This window comes from Bombina bombina, chromosome 7, assembly GCF_027579735.1.
Source record: "Bombina bombina isolate aBomBom1 chromosome 7, aBomBom1.pri, whole genome shotgun sequence".
Classification (NCBI taxonomy): Eukaryota; Metazoa; Chordata; class Amphibia; order Anura; family Bombinatoridae; genus Bombina; species Bombina bombina.
Genome location: NC_069505.1, coordinates 610,644,195 through 610,656,451, shown reverse-complemented (window position 1 = coordinate 610,656,451; position 12,257 = coordinate 610,644,195).

Genomic DNA, 12,257 nt, shown 5'->3' with positions numbered 1-12,257 from the left:
GGTGGACTGGCAATTTATGTGGTCCGCCCTGTCAAAATTTGGCTTTTCCAAACTCTTCATATCTAGAATACAGGCCCTTTATCACAGCCCGAGTGCAAAGATTAAAGTAAACAATAGCCTATCCCAACCTTTTTCCATCTCAAACGGAACACGTCAAGGGTGCCCACTCTCACCTCTACTATTTGCTATCACGGTTGAAATATTAGCAACACAAATTAGACATTGCCAACATATTCAAGGTCAAAATTTCGGAGATATTTCTCAAAAATGCCTCTTGTTTGCGGACAACGTGATCTTTACTCTACGATCACCAAACACCTCCGTGCCTGCCCTCATACAAGTCTTAGAAGAATATAAACTAGTCTCTAACTTCTCCATTAATATGGAGAAATCGGGATTAATACTGATAAACCTATCTTCCCAAGAAACGTTGACTATATCACGACAAACAAAATTTGTACTATCGGATAAACTTAAATACTTAGGTTTGACAATCTCTAAAGATACACGCGCACTTTTCCCAGACAACTATATCAACCTCCAAGAGAACATCAAAACCTCACTAGAGAGCTGGCACAGACAGGGACATTTATCCTGGATAGGACGAATCAATACGGTAAAGATGATGATAGTCCCCAGATATTTATACCTATTTCAAACCCAAATACACAGTAGCGTCTCCCTTTGCAGCTCCAGGCTATTTAATGTTGTGGGTAAGATGGAAGAATGTGTAAAGTGACTCACCCGGCAGCGTACAGGTCGTGCCGTAATCGTGGCCCCACTTTGCGGTTGCGGAGTAATCATCCGGTTTTTCCCAGCTGTACTGAGGATCCCATCTCCGCCGGCCTCCTGTGCACTAACCTCTTCAATGCAAATGCCGGGTGAGTATCAGCGTTAGCGTGTTTCTCGCTACCAACCGTAGCACACGCTGTCTTCCTGATGCGGTCTTCCCTGCTTTGCGTAATGACGTCACATCAACAACACCAATCCAACCACTGCTGCTCCGGTGTACGCCAAGGCTCAAGCTGGGAAAGGTATATAGACGTAATTGTAGAAAAACCAGCGAGACCTCCAGGCGTTAAATCAAAATTGACTTTATTGGAGAAAACAATAAAACAGCATAAAAACTTAATGCCCTTGCATAAGGGGTATACTGAACGGGTCCTACGCGTTTCGGCAGCCCTCTGCCTTATTCATGGACTGATAAGTTCACATAGAAATGCTACTTAAATACACCTGAGCCCCCAGGTATAGGAAACCCCGTATATGCTAATTTTAAAGGGACAGGACATTGCCTGACAGTCATGGTATTAAGTGATTAGGAATTGTAACAAATTACCTTGTTTAATTAATAACTATTGAATAAAGGTTGTAATTTTGTACCTAAGAGAGGATGTTCTCTAGGTAACATGTTGTCTCCCAGCTTGTTACATAAGTCCCCCACTAGGGTTAGCAGCTGGCTAGAGGTTAAAGGACATTACAAATGCCACTTTAGCAGCTGCATAGCGTGTGGTTTCACACGAATTACGAAAAACTTTCAATCATATGCAACACAGAAGGTGTTTGACCTTGGATCCTACACAAACTGCCGCTCTATTTTTGTAATATATCTGGTTGAGTGCACCCAATGTAAGAAACCGTATGTGGGATGCACCTCCAGAGAGGGCAGAAACAGGATCAGGGAACACCTGAACAACATAGAGAACGGTGTTGAGTGTTCAGATCTAGCTAGACACTTTATCTATGTTCATGATAAAGTAGTCTCATCTTTTAAATGGCAAGTGATTGACCAGATCAAAGCTCCACTACGTGGAGGGGATAGAATGACGAAGTTACTGTTCAAAGAAGCCTTTTGGATCTTCAAATTACAGACTAGAAGACCAAAGGGCTTCAATATTGAAGGAGATGTTATCAATTTTTGGAATCGGCAGTATTAAAACAGACTATAATTAGCGGGTAGCTTATAAGTTGCCCATCTTATTTCATTATACAAGAGACAACTCTCGAAATAGTATCAACATTATACCAATACTCACTAGTAAGATCCATAAATATATTGTAAGTATTTTGAGTCTGACTATGATAGTAGAATGGATAGATAAATTAATAATAAAGTGAATCTATTTATATCCAAGGTTAGGCATACACACTTTAAAAACTGTTTGGATCTTATTGTGATTGTTATGTTTATGCTGTCCCCCATTTTTGGAATCATTCTCTTCTTCCTTCTTCTTTTTCTTTTTCTTTTTCTTCTCTCTTCTTTTTTTCTTTCCTTTAATTTAAGAATCATGATAAAAATATGCTGCTTGAATTTGTTTGTACTAATGACCGCAATTTCATGTAAACATTAGTTCAGGATCAAATGATACGTGATTATGTTAATGGTTTATATATATTATATTCAAAATGCATTGGTTAGAAACATGATTCAATAGTTATTAATTAAACAAGGTCATTTGTTACAATTCCTAATCACTTAATACCATGACTGTCAGGCAATGTCCTGTCCCTTTAAAATTAGCATATACGGGGTTTCCTATACCTGGGGGCTCAGGTGTATTTAAGTAGCATTTCTATGTGAACTTATCAGTCCATGAATAAGGCAGAGGGCTGCCGAAACGCGTAGGACCCGTTCAGTATACCCCTTATGCAAGGGCATTAAGCTTTTATGCTGTTTTATTGTTTTCTCCAATAAAGTCAATTTTGATTTAACGCCTGGAGGTCTCGCTGGTTTTTCTACAATTACGTCTATTTCAAACCCAACCTATGCCCATACCAAAATCCTTCCTCCTAACGCAGCAAAAAATGATTAATTCTTTCATTTGGTCCTATAAACGCCCGAGAATAGCGCAACATACTATGTACCTGAGTAAGGAAGATGGAGGACTTGGTGTCCCCAACCTCACTAAATATTACAAAGCCACACATCTAACTAGAATTGTAGCATGGAACCATGCCAATCCTTCGAAACTGTGGAAACAAATGGAGAGTTACCTTGCACAGGTTGACCACATGAGAGATTTACCTTGGATCCCCAAAGAATCCAGACCGCATATCATACAAAAAAATGATTATATTGAAACCACGCTAGAGGTATGGGATGACATTCTCTCCCATACAAAAGGAGTTTCCACCAGGATATCTCCCTTAACGCCCCTCCTTCGCTACAAACTCTTTCTCAAGCACAATCTTTTCACTCACTCCCCAGCCAATAGGATCCATAAGTACCTACCAATTTATCTAATGACCAACGCTTCAGGTGTTAAAGACAGAATAACGCTTAATTAAGAACTAGGTCCCCCTTTTCACTGCTGGTACTCCTACTTACAGATTAGACATGCAATCAGTCATAGCCCGCACAAGGAGCTGATACTCCGACCCTTAACCACATTCGAGCAGCTATGTAACAATCCCAATATGCATAGGGCACATCTTTCTATGACTTACAAAATTCTCATGGGTTCCTTCCCTGGAAAAAGACCTACATATCTATCTAAATGGTTAGATGAGTTCCAAACTGAAATAGACACAGAGACCTGGAGGAGATGTTTCCGGCACACGCACTCTGCTTCTCTTTCTGTGACTATAGCTGAATTAAACTACAAAATATTAGCCCAGTGGTATTTAACCCCACAGCGCTTGAGGATCATATATCCTGCCACCTCTTCTGCTTGTTGGAGGAGATGCGGGGGGGAGGGTACTCTTACCCATATATGGTGGTCGTGTCCCCTCTTAACCACTTTCTGGAATCAAATAGAAAGGCACATTGCCAAGACCCTGGGCATTACTATCAAACTTTCCCCATTAATCATACTTCTCAACCACACCCCTAACCTTACATGTGCCTACCGCAAAAAATTACTTCTTCTAATGCTCTCCTGTGCTAAACGATTAATCCCACGAAAATGGAAGACATGTGAGATACCCACTGTTGCCCAATGGAAACTCGAAGTAAACCACATTCTCACGTTAGAAAAGATGCATTACTGTTTTATAGGTAAACTTGACATGATTTCTAATATTCAATTCATATGGGAACAGGGATCCCTTGACCACACTGAGTTTGCTAACTTAGCATCCTCTACATGATGCTATAAACTTTATATCCCTCTTTCTTTATGGGGCTGCAGAGACATAGGTGCGCTCCTTTGCACTTTTGTTGCGCTGGACCAGATGGGACGCAATTCCACATCCCACCTTCTAAACCTTCCCATCCTAATCCCTGATCCTTCCTCCCCTAACCAAACTGAACCCCTTTGTTTCTCCCATTGACATGTTATGACTTATTTCCAATTCTTAAGTTCCCAACTTTAATTAATCTCAAAAACAATTGTGAAAATGTGGTAACTAAATATAGATGACTGCCTTTATAGTGAATTGCTGTTATGCTTTTACTAGACAACTGGAACTATAATGCTTGTTCTTTTTTCATTGTACCAATTTTCAATAAAAATCATTTAAACAAAAAAGGCAGTTGACAGATGGTGGGCAGAGCTGAAGTTTGGATATATATATATATATATATATATATATATATATATATATATATGATGTGCATCTCTGTAATGAGAAGGGGTGTGGTCTAATGACATCAACACCCTATATCAGGTGTGCATAATTATTAGGCAACTTCCTTTCCTTTGGCAAAATGGGTCAAAAGAAGGACTTGACAGGCTCAGAAAAGTCAAAAATAGTGAGATATCTTGCAGAGGGATGCAGCACTCTTAAAATTGCAAAGCTTCTGAAGCGTGATCATCGAACAATCAAGCGTTTCATTCAAAATAGTCAACAGGGTCGCAAGAAGCGTGTGGAAAAACCAAGGCGCAAAATAACTGCCCATGAACTGAGAAAAGTCAAGCGTGCAGCTGCCAAGATGCCACTTGCCACCAGTTTGGCCATATTTCAGAGCTGCAACATCACTGCAGTGCCCAAAAGCACAAGGTGTGCAATACTCAGAGACATGGCCAAGGTAAGAAAGGCTGAAAGACGACCACCACTGAACAAGACACACAAGCTGAAACGTCAAGACTGGGCCAAGAAATATCTCAAGACTGATTTTTCTAAGGTTTTATGGACTGATGAAATGAGAGTGAGTCTTGATGGGCCAGATGGATGGGCCCGTGGCTGGATTGGTAAAGGGCAGAGAGCTCCAGTCCGACTCAGACGCCAGCAAGGTGGAGGTGGAGTACTGGTTTGGGCTGGTATCATCAAAGATGAGCTTGTGGGGCCTTTTCGGGTTGAGGATGGAGTCAAGCTCAACTCCCAGTCCTACTGCCAGTTTCTGGAAGACACCTTCTTCAAGCAGTGGTACAGGAAGAAGTCTGCATCCTTCAAGAAAAACATGATTTTCATGCAGGACAATGCTCCATCACACGCGTCCAAGTACTCCACAGCGTGGCTGGCAAGAAAGGGTATAAAAGAAGAAAATCTAATGACATGGCCTCCTTGTTCACCTGATCTGAACCCCATTGAGAACCTGTGGTCCATCATCAAATGTGAGATTTACAAGGAGGGAAAACAGTACACCTCTCTGAACAGTGTCTGGGAGGCTGTGGTTGCTGCTGCATGCAATGTTGATTGTGAAAAGATCAAAACACTGACAGAATCCATGGATGGCAGGCTTTTGAGTGTCCTTGCAAAGAAAGGTGGCTATATTGGTCACTGATTTGTTTTTGTTTTGTTTTTTGAATGTCAGAAATGTATATTTGTGAATGTTGAGATGTTATATTGGTTTCACTGGTAAAAATAAATAATTGAAATGGATATATATTTGTTTTTTGTTAAGTTGCCTAATAATTATGCACAGTAATAGTCACCTGCACACACAGATATCCCCCTAAAATAGCTATAACTAAAAACAAACTAAAAACTACTTCCAAAACTATTCAGCTTTGATATTAATGAGTTTTTTGGGTTCATTGAGAACATGGTTGTTGTTCAATAATAAAATTAATCCTCAAAAATACAACTTGCCTAATAATTCTGAACTCCCTGTATGTATATATATATATATATATATATATAAAATATAATATATAATGCTACAATTGTAGCATTAATAATCATTTATAAAAAAAATGAGATAAAAGCATATCATGTCTTCTAGAAATACAAATACACATTAATTTATGTGAAAGTATCATGTAACAGATTTTTTGTATAACAAATAAAATATAAAAATAAATAGCTATGAACTATTGTTTGTTGAGGTATAAATGTAGCTATTTCTTGGACATTAACAGTTAAAAACTAAAAGATTAGCTTTAGAGAAATGTGCTTGTTCATGTACAGTAATAAAATGGTATAAATAAAGTTGGGAAAAACCTGAATAACCGCGACATCGATGACTGTTAGTTAACACCAGTACGATGCTCTTCGCACCGCACTTGACGCACATGTTTTTGACGGCTTTTTTGATAAATAAGGGGATCGTATTCAGATCCACATCAGCGATGTCTCACAAGTGTATTGATGCCGGCGAATGCACTGAGATTGATGCTTTGAGAAATTGACCCCTATGTATCTATTTGACTTAGTATAACTAAGTAACTTTTTCTAGCTGCCCCTCTCACAGCTCTGGCCTTCAGTTGAAGCCACAGTACACAATAAATATATAATTCCCCTACCTCCAGAAGCTGATAAATTCTAATATAAAATGTTCTGAATACATAGCTCACAGCATATTTAAAGGGACAGTAAACTCAAAAAATTTTATAGTGTTAAAAAATAGATAATCCTTTTATTATCCATTCCCCAGTTTTGCACAGAAAACATGGTTATAATAATACACTTTTACCTTTGTAATTACTTTGTATCTAAGCCTCTTCTGAAAGCACCCTGATCACATGACTTTCATTTATTATCTATTGACTTGCATTTAAAGGGACAGTCTACACCAGAATTTTTGTTTAAAAAAATAGTTAATCCCTTTATTACCCCTTCCCCAGTTTTGCCTAACCCACACAGTTATATTAATATATGTTTTACCTCTGTGATAACCTTGTATCTGGGCCTCTGCAAACTGCCCCCTTATCTCAGTGCTTTTGACTGACATGCAGTTTAACCAATCAGTGCAGACTCCTAAATAACTCCACGGGAGTGAGCACAATGTTATCTATATGAAAAACATGAACTAGGACTGTCTAACTGTGAAAAAAAACTTTCAAAATGCTCTGAGCTAAGAGGCGGTTTTCAACGGTTTAGAAATCAGTTTGAGCCTACCTAGGTTTAGCTTTTCAAAAATACCACCAAGGGAACAAAGCAAATGTGATGACTAAGGTCAATTAAAAAGTTGTTCAAAATGTCATGCCCTATCTGAATTATGAAAGTTTAATTTTAACTAGACTGTCCCTTTAAGCCAATTAGTGCTGTGTTGTGCACAATCCCACGGGCGTGAGCACAATGTTATCTATTTGGCTCACATAAACTAGCACTCCCCTGTTGTGAAAAGCTAATACAAAAGCATATGATAAGAGGCTGTCTGTAGTGGCATAGAAACAGGCAGACATTTAGAGGATTAAACTATAAAGAATATTAATATAACAATGTTGGTTGTGCAAAGCTGGGGAATGGGCTGTAAATGCATTATCTATCTTTTAAAACAATAACAATTTTTGTGTTGGCTGTCCCTTTAAGGCACATAGGGGTCTATTTATTAAGCAGGGGATGCTGCTTCTGACCCCCTCTATTTCAGGTCCACCGTTGTAAGATCGCTGCTCCTTAACTTGTCCGCCAGCTTTTAGGGATGATCGGGATGATTGACACCCACTGCTAGTGGGGGGGGGGTGTCTCTAATAGACGCTCGAAACAAGATTGCCACAAACCTTCAATTTGTAAAAGTTTCTGTGATGCACAAAAAAGTGCAGCGCAATAAAGCGACGTTTGCCTGTATATAAAATTGTGCTTTAGTAATAAAAATGAGAAGAAAACCCATGTTCAAGTCTGTTAGTTTTATTTCATATATACCAGAGTCTTTAAAGGGCCATGATACCCACAATTTTTCTTTCATGATTTAGAAAGAGAATGCATTTTTAAACATCTTTCTAATTTACTTCTATTATCTAATTTGTTTTATTCTCTTGATATTCTTTGCTGAAAAGCATATCTAGATATGCTCAGTAGCTGCTGATTGGTTGCTGCACATAGAAGCCTCGTGTGATTGGCTCACCCATGTGCATTGCTTTTTCTTCAAATAAGGATATCTAAAAAATTAAGCAAAATAAATAAGTAAATTGTAATGTTGTTTAAATTTGTATGTTCTATCTGAATCATGAAAGAAAGATTTTGGGTTTAGTGGCCCTTTAAACTTAAAAAAACTTTTGCAAGCACCTAAATATATTTCTTTTTTGTCACATTTCTTTGCTGATATGTACCTGTATGTGTTACAGTATTAGTAGTTTATCACTCACCTATCACATCTTCATCTAGAAGGTACAGGACATATTATGCTAAGGTTGTATAAATGCAGTGTATATACACATAAAGATATATATCTGCTCATATGATGTATGATATAAACACACACTGTAATAATTACTGTTATGTACCTGTATGTGTTACAGTATTAGTAGTTTATCACTCACCTATCATATCTTCATCTAGAATGTACAGGACATATTATGCTAAGGTTGTATAAATGCAGTGTATATACACATAAATATATATATCTGCTCATGTGATGTATGATATAAACACACACTGTAATAATTACTGTTATGTACCTGTATGTGTTACAGTATTAGTAGTTTATCACTCACCTATCACATCTTCATCTAGAAGGTACAGGACATATTATGCTAAGGTTGTATAAATGCAGTAGGTGTATATACACATAAAGATATATATCTGCTCATGTGATGTATGATATAAACACAAACTGTAATAATTACTGTTATGTACCTGTATGTGTTACAGTATTAGTAGTTTATCACTCACCTATCACATCTTCATCTAGAAGGTACAGGACATATTATGCTAAGGTTGTATAAATGCAGTGTATATACACATAAAGATATATATCTGCTCATGTGATGTATGATATAAACACACAATGTAATAATTACTGTTATGTACCTGTATGTGTTACAGTATTAGTAGTTTATCACTCACCTATCACATCTTCATCTAGAAGGTACAGGACATATTATGCTAAGGTTGTATAAATGCAGTGTATATACACATAAAGATCTGCTCATGTGATGTATGATATAAACACACACTGTAATAATTACTGTTATGTGCCTGTATGTGTTACAGTATTAGTAGTTTATCACTCACCTATCACATCTTCATCTAGAAGGTACAGGACATACTATGCTAAGGTTGTATAAATGCAGTGTATATACACATAAAGATCTGCTCATGTGATGTATGATATAAACACACACTGTAATAATTACTGTTATGTACCTGTATGTGTTACAGTATTAGTAGTTTATCACTCACCTATCACATCTTCATCTAGAGGGTACAGGACATATTATGCTAAGGTTGTATAAATGCAGTGTATATACACATAAAGATATATATCTGCTCATGTGATGTATGATATAAACACACACTGTAATAATTACTGTTATGTACCTATATGTGTTACAGTATTAGTAGTTTATCACTCACCTATCACATCTTCATCTAGAAGGTACAGGACATATTATGCTAAGGTTGTATAAATGCAGTGTATATACACATAAAGATATATATCTGCTCATGTGATGTATGATATAAACACACACTGTAATAATTACTGTTATGTTCCTGTATGTGTTACAGTATTAGTAGTTTATCACTCACCTATCACATCTTCATCTAGAAGGTACAGGACATATTATGCTAAGGTTGTATAAATGCAGTGTATATACACATAAAGATATATATCTGCTCATGTGATGTATGATATAAACACACACTAATAATTACTGTTATGTACCTGTATGTGTTACAGTATTAGTAGTTTACCACTCACCTATCACATCTTCATTTAGAAGGTACAGGACATATTATGCTAAGGTTGTATAAATGCAGTGCATATACACATAAAGATCTGCTCATGTGATGTATGATATAAACACACACTGTAATAATTACTGTTATGTACCTGTATGTGTTACAGTATTAATAGTTTATCACTCACCTATCACATCTTCATCTAGAAGGTACAGGACATATTATGCTAAGGTTGTATAAATGCAGTGTATATACACATATAGATATATATCTGCTCATGTGATGTATGATATAAACACACACTGTAATAATTACTGTTATGTGCCTGTATGTGTTACAGTATTAGTAGTTTATCACTCACTTATCACATCTTCATCTAGAAGGTACAGGACATATTATGCTAAGGTTGTATAAATGCAGTGTATATACACATAAAGATATATATCTGCTCATGTGATGTATGATATAAACACACACTGTAATAATTACTGTTATGTACCTGTATGTGTTACAGTATTAGTAGTTTATCACTCACCTATCACATCTTCATCTAGAAGGTACAGGACATATTATGCTAAGGTTGTATAAATGCAGTGTATATACACATAAAGATATATATATCTGCTCATGTGATGTATGATATAAACACACACTGTAATAATTACTGTTATGTACCTGTATGTGTTACAGTATTAGTAGTTTATCACTTACCTATCACATCTTCATCTAGAAGGTACAGGACATATTATGCTAAGGTTGTATAAATGCAGTATGTGTATATACACATAAATATATATATCTGCTCATGTGATGTATGATATAAACACACACTGTAATAATTACTGTTATGTACCTGTATGTGTTACAGTATTAGTAGTTTATCACTTACCTATCACATCTTCATCTAGAAGGTACAGGACATATTATGCTAAGGTTGTATAAATGCAGTAGGTGTATATACACATAAAGATATATATCTGCTCATGTGATGTATGATATAAACACACACTGTAATAATTACTGTTATGTACCTGTATGTGTTACAGTATTAGTAGTTTATCACTCACCTATCACATCTTCATCTAGAATGTACAGGACATATTATGCTAAGGTTGTATAAATGCAGTGTATATACACATAAAGATATATATCTGCTCATGTGATGTATGATATAAACACACACTGTAATAATTACTGTTATGTACCTGTATGTGTTACAGTATTAGTAGTCTATCACTCACCTATCACATCTTCATCTAGAAGGTACAGGACATATTATGCTAAGGTTGTATAAATGCAGTGTATATACACATAAAGATATATATCTGCTCATGTGATGTATGATATAAACACACACTGTAATAATTACTGTTATGTACCTGTATGTGTTACAGTATTAGTAGTTTATCACTCACCTATCACATCTTCATCTAGAAGGTACAGGACATATTATGCTAAGGTTGTATAAATGCAGTGTATATACACATAAAGATCTGCTCATGTGATGTATGATATAAACACACACTGTAATAATTACTGTTATGTGCCTGTATGTGTTACAGTATTAGTAGTTTATCACTCACCTATCACATCTTCATCTAGAAGGTACAGGACATACTATGCTAAGGTTGTATAAATGCAGTGTATATACACATAAAGATCTGCTCATGTGATGTATGATATAAACACACACTGTAATAATTACTGTTATGTACCTGTATGTGTTACAGTATTAGTAGTTTATCACTCACCTATCACATCTTCATCTAGAGGGTACAGGACATATTATGCTAAGGTTGTATAAATGCAGTGTATATACACATAAAGATATATATCTGCTCATGTGATGTATGATATAAACACACACTGTAATAATTACTGTTATGTACCTATATGTGTTACAGTATTAGTAGTTTATCACTCACCTATCACATCTTCATCTAGAAGGTACAGGACATATTATGCTAAGGTTGTATAAATGCAGTGCATATACACATAAAGATCTGCTCATGTGATGTATGATATAAACACACACTGTAATAATTACTGTTATGTACCTGTATGTGTTACAGTATTAGTAGTTTATCACTCACCTATCACATCTTCATCTAGAAGGTACAGGACATATTATGCTAAGGTTGTATAAATGCAGTGTATATACACATATAGATATATATCTGCTCATGTGATGTATGATATAAACACACACTGTAATAATTACTGTTATGTGCCTGTATGTGTTACAGTATTAGTAGTTTATCACTCACCTATCACATCTTCATCTAGAAGGTACAGGACATATTATGCTAAGG